Raw genomic sequence first — 9,561 nt, forward strand, 5'->3', positions numbered from 1 at the left:
TGTGACCAAGGGAGAATTTCTGGCTTCCTTTTTTCACTTGAATACTGGGAAAAACATACTTTCTGGAGAGATATCACAGTGCCCTTTTAATAAATTTTTCATAGTGCCTGTAAGATTAATTCTACTATAGGGGCGCCTGGGTGGCACAGCGGTTAAGCGTCTGCCTTCGGCTCAGGGCGTGATCCCGGCGTTATGGGATCGAGCCCCACATCAGGCTCCTCCGCTATGAGCCTGCTTCTTCCTCTCCCACTCCCCCTGCTTGTGTTCCCTCTCTCGCTGGCTGTCTCTATCCTGTTGAATAAATAAATAAAATCTTTAAAAAAAAAAGATTAATTCTACTATAAATCACACTCTATCCCTAAATCCCTTCCTTGGAAGCTGGACAGGGTTGCCGTTGTTCATCTGAAGCTTCATGGTTTTGCTTTAAGGATAAGTCACCAAAGTGCTCACCTCACACACAGAACAGCATTTCAATAATTGCCCATGTTATTTTCTCCCAGGCACTTCAGAATACATGGAAATGAGATTCATACCTAGCAACTTTTTCTTCCCTACTGTTGATAGGACTATAAATTGGTGCCTTTAATCCTTACACTTGGGCAGTTTTTTTTTCACAGTACTTCCAATTATAAAAACAGTGATCATCCTTGTACCCTAGTCATTTTTTATTTCCTTATATTATACTATTTCACTTTTAAAAATATTTTTAAATACCTCATTACACTATTGCTATATTTTATTATACTCTACTATTTTATCTTTTTTGCCTATTTTCTATCTCATGCACTTTGTTGGAAAGTCATTGATAAGTAGGAACTGTTTATACATCAATCATTGTACATTGATATATCCCAAACACCTTGAATATTTTGCAGCCCGTAGAATCTCCTCAGATATAAATCACACAGATCAGTCACTCTTTTATCTAAAAAAGTAGTTAATTTTTCATTTGGAGAGTACCATACCATGTAATGAATAACTGATATTAAATCTTCGATGTTCAAAGAGTATAATCAATGATATAAAATCATTTGAAAAATCAATTGACTAGAAAGACATTTCCTTTTAATATTGAGTTTTGGGTCACTGTTTTTCAGTAGAGTCCTCTTTGGAAACCATTACAGGATGCAAACCAAGACATCCATTTAAAAATTATATGCTGTATTTTGCTTGTTCCAATACAAGTCTTTTGTAATTGTTACATTGTAAGTATACCACAATATTAACAGTAAAAAATCAGTGCTAGAAGGAAGTACAAGGATATAGTGAAATTGTCTGAAAGAAGGTTCTTCTCAGAATATACTAAATTGTTCTCAAGGTAGCTTTCAGCCTGTGATGCACTATTTATTTCCAGTCAGGATTATTGAACCATTTGGTCAATGAATCCAGTATGTAGGCAGAGAAATATAGATCATTTTTCCCCAAAGTTCTTAGACCATGAATCAGTTTTAATATTCTAGTAGTTTGAGATAATACCAGAAGTGTGTCAGATATAACATGTACTAGGATTAAAAAGGTGGCAAAATATGACTTTGTAAATAAATTAACTGCTGAAATTATAAAAATATGGTCATATGCTTTTTACTATATAAGAAAAAAACAAGAGAATTACATCATCTCATTTTATTAGAAGTATATATATATATACACACACATATAAACCATCTTATAAAATGTAACAAATTTATACCAAAATTACCTAATAATGATACGTGATATCATTTACTAGATCAGAAGTCAGCAAACATTTTTGTGTGTGTGTGTAAAGGGCTGGATGGTAACTATATTAACCTTTTTGAGCTATATAAGTCTCTATCATAACTACTCAACTCTTCCATTGCAGCACGAAAGTAGCAATGCACAATATGTAAACAATGGGTGTAACTGTGTTCTGATATAATTGTATTTACAGAAGCAAGAAACTGACCTTATCTGACCCAAGGACCATAGTGTGCCAACCCATGGACCTATATTATTAACTAGATTGTAGGCAATGAAGTGGTTAGGTAGTATATGGTGTATCAATGCAAGGAAATATCCAGAGCATTTGCTCAACAGAGAACTGATGGTCATTCTTTGATGTGACATATATATTTTTTTAAGGCAGATTAAATTCATAAAAGCTAGAAGAATTTTTTAGGTATATGCTGTGTTTTACCTACAATTTAAAATATATTTTAGCTAAAAACTGTGGTTACTATATAGCAATTTGCTGCTTCTTCCTTCCCTCTGTCCCTCCTTTCTTTTCCCATTCTTTGCATTCTTTCATGAACAACTTACAGAACGCATTTCTTTTCCGAACATAGTTCAGGAAATTCTTTTTGAGATGAGACAGGACAGTAGCGCATTTGTTTCATATAATCACAGTTTTTTGTTTGTTTATTTTTGCTTTTGTTTTCACTTTCAGTGGTTGTATCTGCCAGATAATTGTTTGAGTTTTTCATTTGCCATTGCTATTAAAACTTATTTCTTAATTTATTGGTCAGGGGTAGCAAGCTAGCAGAAATTATTCAGTTCTGATAAAGAAAGGTAATGTTCTTCTTCAAAAGTGGGATATTAAAAAATCAAAAAGATGTCGTTAGGAAAAACAGCAATCTCTTACAGCCACTAAATAACTATTATCTTTGCTCATTTTCTATTTCCTGTGTATTCATAGAGGTCTGGAAAATTTGCTTCCACTCTGTTTTGACAGACAATATTGGAATGTAGTCTTAAGCAATTTCAAACTGTTTCAGCATGTTTGAGATTTGGTGTTCTCTGAAGTCCTTTCCTCATATGGGATTTACCAGTAACAAAAGAGCAACAAGGAAAAAAAAAAGCCAACAACAACAACAAAACTCTAGGGGAGTCCCCCCTATTTACTGTTTAGTAAAAAAAACTAAGTTAAGGTGTTGAGAAACAGAATACAGGAAATTGTAGCTACAGAAACAGGACAGAAAGACAGGAAACAAAACAAAACTCCATAATTGTACTTTGGTCACCCAGGAAACCAGTCTTTCTTCATGACAAAATACCATAGTATCATATTGGACTTCTTTTCTTACATGTTATCTGTTCTATATGAACAAAGTAAATGATTGACCTAAGCACCAGTTTGGGCCTAGGTTTTGCTTTAATTTCATACTTTTTTTCTTGTACATTTACTGGAATATTATTATATTGTGTGTGTATATATATATCTATATATACACATAAGCACATACATATATATGTATATGTCCTTTTCAGCATATATGTGTATATCTTCTTTCTTTTTTTAAAGTTTTTATTTATTTATTTGAGAGAGAGAGAAGGAGACAGAGAGCATGAGCTGAGGGAAGGGGAGGGACAGAGGAAGAGAAAGAAGTAGACTCCTCGCTGAGCAGGGAACCAGACACTGGGCTTGATCCCAGGACCCCGAGACCGCTGAAGGCAGATGCTTAACAGACTGATCCACCCACGTGCCCCTGTGTCTTCTTTCTTTAGAAAATAAAAATAAGGGGCTTCTGGAATCACTCCTGGAAACTCGTTTTCCCCAGAGTACTTTGTTTTTTCCGAATCGTGGATACTTTTAATTCCAATAAATTTTCAAGCTGGAAAACTTCAAATCAGCTCCTCTTTAAATTCTCTCCCACCTCTCCCAACCAGTGATTCTTGAAGCTCCCTCAATGATAGCTGTTATTTGCATCCATCAAAACCTTTCTTTTTATTCATCCCTAACTCTATCTGACTGATTCAGGCCCTCATTATTTGTGTTCTGAACCACTGAAACAGCCTCTAAATTCTGTCTTCTAATTCTGGTTTATCCTCATTCCACTCTAAACTCTATCCACAGCTCCAGAGTCATTTTGTTACTATACAGATCTGAACAAGTGAAGCCTTTGCTTTAATACTTTGTCTCCCCAACCTTTAGGCAAAAGTTCAACTGTAGTCACCATTATATACACAATATATTATTTTATGTTGCCAGGGTTTTTGCAGACTATTTCCTGGGTCTACACTGTCAAGTTCCAAAATCTCACTTGTTTCTTGAATTTTCAATATCTCTTCCAGGGAAATAACTACTTGTCATAAGTGAAGCAACATAAAAGTTACCTTTTGTCTGAAATTGTACAAAGCATCAGGAGTTCAGCATTTCCCTCTTGTATAGGTATACAATAAAAACAATGCAATATAGTAGCCTTCAAAAAAAGTTATTATATTAGCTCATTAATAAAAGGATAATATTTTTTTCATGCCACAATGCCCAAGGCAGTTTGCTGACTGCATTAAAGAATTTGGGGTGCTGGTATGCATGTAGAAAGTGCCCCATCCATCAGAAACAACTAAAAATTTATTTTGTCCCAGTGTTATCGAAAAATTTCGGAAGCTGAAGACTAACACAGTGGACACCAACTTTGATGTCACAGAGTTCAAGTTTCTATATCTGGATCTATCTTTAATTTTGTGATAGTGGTCATACTACCCAGACTAGGTCTCATTTCCTAATATGTAAAATGAGTATAATTAGTACTTACAGATTATACTTTCAGACATATCTGTTAGTGTTCAATTAGTAATAGCAGTCATTATTACTAACAGGATTTCAAAGATTTCTCATTTATAGCCATTTAAGTATCTTTTCACTGAAATCTCTATTGAAGGCCACCTTAGGAGAAGTTCATCAGTAACACTGTGTGAAGAGCTTTATTTTATATTCAGAAGTTTATAAATGCCAACTAGATTTAGAACTTGGATCTAAATTTCTTTCCTCTTTCAACTGCTTGGATATGAAGATAGAGATTTCTTCACAAAGTATACAAACATTTGAATTTCTTTCTCATATAGAAGAATCATATTTTAAACTCTTCAATTATGGATTCAGATCATATAGATGCTTTTTAACATTGTTTTGAGTAGTTCTTTATGTATTTATTTCTGGTGTGTCCTAATGACATAAAAAACCTAAAACAAGAATTATAATTTACACACTGAAACAGTCTCCTAATTAATACATAGAAAAAGGGAATGACAAAGTTATAATAAAAATTCCCTGGTGTAGGTATACATTTCCTGATACACTTAAAAGAAGTTGAATCTATTTCTTAACTTTTTGTTGGCTACCAATATTTTTTCTATTATTAATTATTTTTGTTCAAAGATGTCTGCTTGATTGTATTTCCTTTTAAGGATAGTCTCATGAATGTTGTTATTTATAATTGAACTATGAATAATTGTTTAGATCTGCCATACTTTTGTATATTTCACTACTACAGAGAGTTTTCAGTATAATAGTTATTAAGTGGAATAGTGTGTCTCTTAATTCAATATGTATCAAATGTGTCATTTACTTCTTTCCGAAAATATTTATTGTGGTTTTGTATGAAAATCGCCTATGGCCAGGAAAAGTATAAAGTTTTTATATGAATAAAATTATCCTTTTCAGTTGACAAATAAAAAGTATATGAAATGGGGAAAGAATAATATTTCAAATAATTAGAAAAAATCATCTAAATAGGCAGCTAAACTCAATGTTATACTAATTCTCTACTAATGCTTCTTCCTTCCATAAGAATAACATAAATGCTTCTTTAATAAAAAGTATACATTTAGCGTGCACTGTCTTCTAGTTTATATTATTTGAAAACTCCACATGGTTTTCAGTGATAACTAATCAGTGGGTAAATCTAAATGGTTACTTAATATGAAGTGTGATTCAAGCATTGTACTAGATTCCATTCATCAACATTTTCTTCTCTACAAGGTTACCGTGGCATTTAGGTTTTCATCATTAGTAATCTACCTTTTTTTTCTTCAAAATGTATACCTAACTATCAGCCAGAAAAAAAAATCTACCTACAATACTGTTTTATTAGAGACTTGTCATATGTTGTTAATAAAAGTAGAAGGGTTCTGCAAAGAATGTTGATAGCTTTAAATCTGACAGAAGCTAAATTTATTTCCTCCTTACTTCAATTTTTTATAGTATAATTGTCTAATAAAATTATATGATTCACATTACAATCAAAGTTTGCCTTATGAAATTTGTAGTTATTTACTTTGAATTACATCCGTATGTATTAATACTCTATCACTGAAACGCTTAACTAAATTTTTTAAAAGATTGTAACAGTAGTTCAATGAACTGAGAAAATTGTTCTACAGCATTCCAGATAGGTAATATTATTGACATATTTAAAGTGGTAATAACTTTAACTTTACACTCATTTTCAAGAAGTTATATTTTCACAATCTTTTTTTAAGTTAAAGCAGTTGAACAAGCTAACAAACATAAAAGAGGTCTTCTACAAAGAGGTTTTTTTTCTGCAGTCTACTAAAAAAATAAATGATCTTTACTTCAATATAGATTAATTGCATTACCCCTAGGCCAAATGATATTTTCTCTCAAGGACAAGAGATTAGTTAGGGAGTCCAAGGTTCATTTTGTTAGCTAAATGAAAATAAATTGATGACAACTTAGAGTTAACATCTAAGAACTTACAGAGAATTACTCTAACTTGAAAGGGAGATTAAACATTCTATAAAGAAAGATATCTCTTTCAAAAATGCAAACCTGGCAACATTTTTATCAATCATATCTGTAAATCATTAGACACACAGACACACACATACTTGATGTTCAGCCAGCATGTTCCAGTGTAGTGTATAGGCCCTTACTACTTCTGATTTGTTTTGTATTCATTCTGTTTACTTCATGCTTATGCCTTTCTAGTCATTAAATTATTTTGATTATCAGGCCTGCTTATACATACATATATATGTGTGTGTGAATGAAGGAGATCACATACTATGAAAAATCTCTCTGAGAATGTAATTAGTACTAAATGGGAATTGAGACTCAAACTCTTTCTAAAGTGGTGTCTATTTGAATGCAATTCTATATAGATGAAAAAAATATATAAATGCAATAAACTTGCTCTTAAACAGGCTGAAAGAGCATCCAGAGTAAAGACGGGTTTATGTGGGTTAAGGAGATGTTTCTGGGGAATATGGTGTATATAGAAGACTCAAGGAGTCATTGACATATGGCGAGTGTAAAGAGAAATATTTGGAGGTAACATTAGAGATCTCTGAATCAACTAAAGAAAAAAGGCTCTCTCTGAAAGTCAATGAGAATCATTGAAAATGACTGAATAGAGAATAGGTATGATCCGATTAGTGATTGAGGATGATTTACATCACCCACCCACACACAAAAGGTTCAAGTAGAATCTGGAGGAGCAGACCACATTGTTCTCCTTCAGCTTCAGTGTTTGTGAAGAAAAAATAACCAGTAAATTGAGCTCAAATCTGCTCTACAATTCCACAAATATGAGTCAGGGAAATATTTTTTCATTGCTGAGCTCAAATATTCTCTTTTCTGACAGCATGAGGTTACAAAATTTTCTTTGATATATGTATATGAATAAGGTTGATATAGTGGATTATAAAAGTAATTAATAGAATTTAACGTACTCACCATGGATCTTTATCTTATTCTCCATGAGAGGAGTTGGATAGATATAAACACAAAAGTAAGCTAGATTAGTTCTTCAATTCAAAGGTAGAGTATTGGAATCAAGTTATGGTTGACTATAGGGCTAATTTTGCTACTAATGTCATCGTTAATAAATAATTATAGTTCTAGGTATAGAAGGAGAGCCTAGAGAATCAAGCAGAGTTGACATATCAAAGTTCAACAATGGGTCAAAAGTTTTGGGAGTTAGGCTGAGTAAATAAGTAATGGGGGGAAATGGCCAGCCACTTAAACAAAATGGAAGAAAGGAGCCAGAATCAAGTGAAAAACAAAGGTAATTATTTTTTTTTCGATATGAGCATCCACATCCAACAAACCCAATCTATGTTGACATAACCTGAACTATTAAATACTTGTTGGTGCTTTGAGATCTCATATTGTGGAACCCCACAAATAAAGATGAGAATGCTGTAACGTTTGAATTCAGTGAATGAAATATATCAAGAGAAAAATAAATACCACAAAATATGCTAAGAAACTGCAGATTGTTCTCCCCAAAGAAAGCAAGTGATATGAAAATCCTCTTCTGAAGCAAAAGGAAAATCAAATAAAGGGAAATGTTGTTAATTATCTTTATCTGGAAATTTCATCAAAGGCTTACAATTTTGGGGTTTGTGGTTAACATGATTCATTGCTTGTGTCCATGCGCTGCCTAGATTTTCTTGAGTTGCCCTCTAATTTGTACTTAAGAAATTATGGTCAGCAATTTTAATGGTTTTGAATCCAAGGAAGAAGAAAAATTTTTTTAAAAAAATACCAGTTGCTTGGTCATATTTTTGGTAATATAAGAAACAACATGGTAGAAAAGTTTGATCATAAGAAGTGTCCATATCCAATCACAGCCCCACTGTCTTCCTTTGTGTGAGCTCTAGTGACCTATATCTAACTGGTATTGATGGAGTCTGGAAGAGCTAGCTACTCCTGGCACACTGTTCTTTAACTATGTACTTCTATCCCATAATTCTAAGAGCTCTTGAAATTCAATTTTCAATCTGTTTAAACCTTTTTAAATCTCTCAAATAGAATTTATTATTGAAGATTCCATGTAGTACTTATTGATACTGAGTGATTATAAAGCATTATAACAGTAGTGCTGTTATGACCTGTGATTCAGATCTTCTTATACAAAGAAGACAGCTTCATTACATTTTTAAAAATTTTTAGAAGTTGCTCTGGGAGCCATGGGCTTTGATGCAGACATGGCCAAGTCCAGGAACAACACCACACACAACCAGTAATGAAAATGGCACAGAAATGGAATCAGGAAACCCTGGTCACAAAGATATGAATTCTTAAGGGAGTAGACCCCAAGTTCCTAAGGAATATGCACTTTGTCAAGAAGCACAGAAATGCCTGAAGAAGACGTAGGCAAACGACGTGAAGGTCATGAGTGCACATGCTGAGGCTATCAATGCCCTCATCAAGACCAAGGAGGTCAAGCCCAAGATCCCAAAGGGCAGCAGCTGTAAACTCAAATCATCTTGCCTACATCCCTCACCTCAAGTTCAGGAAACATACTCATGCTCACATTGCCAAAGGTCTCAGGCTCTTCTGGCCAAAGGCTAAGGCCAAGGTTCAAACAAGGTCTTGGCTGCATCTGTGACTCTGACTCCAGCTCCTGCTGTGGCTCAGGCTATCAAAGGTGCCCAGGTTTGGGCAAAGGCTTCAGTGTAGAGATATTTTTCTGCCAATGTGAGGATGGAAGCACTGGTGTGACCTGTGGACTTCTGTCTACATGGGGCTGGTGTCCTCCTGTGCTATTCATACAAATAAACCTACAGCAGGATCCAAAAAAAAAAATTTTTTAGAATTTCTCACAATTTTGCTAATTCCTTATTTTAAGGGAATATATGTATATATATATATATATATATATATATATATATATATATATATATATACACATACACACACACACACACACACACACACACACATACATACACATACCTGCCTCTGGGTAAAATTTTACCTCAGTTGTTTGAAAGAATAATTAACCATGTAAGTTTTGCATTGAACTATGTAAATATGAAGTGCCGCCTATAAAACTAACTTGTTAAAGAAGG

At 33.5% G+C, this 9,561-nt stretch overlaps 1 pseudogene; it reads left to right on the forward strand.

The window, feature by feature from the left end:
• The first annotated feature begins 8,694 nt into the window (after positions 1 to 8,694).
• Positions 8,695 to 9,303, forward strand: LOC148110030 (large ribosomal subunit protein eL29 pseudogene; annotated as a pseudogene).
• Positions 9,304 to 9,561: the final 258 nt, after the last annotated feature.

The sequence above is a fragment of the Ursus americanus genome, chromosome 5 (assembly GCF_024610735.1).
Source record: "Ursus americanus isolate L20-20 chromosome 5, mUrsAme1.1.p, whole genome shotgun sequence".
Taxonomy (NCBI): Eukaryota; Metazoa; Chordata; class Mammalia; order Carnivora; family Ursidae; genus Ursus; species Ursus americanus.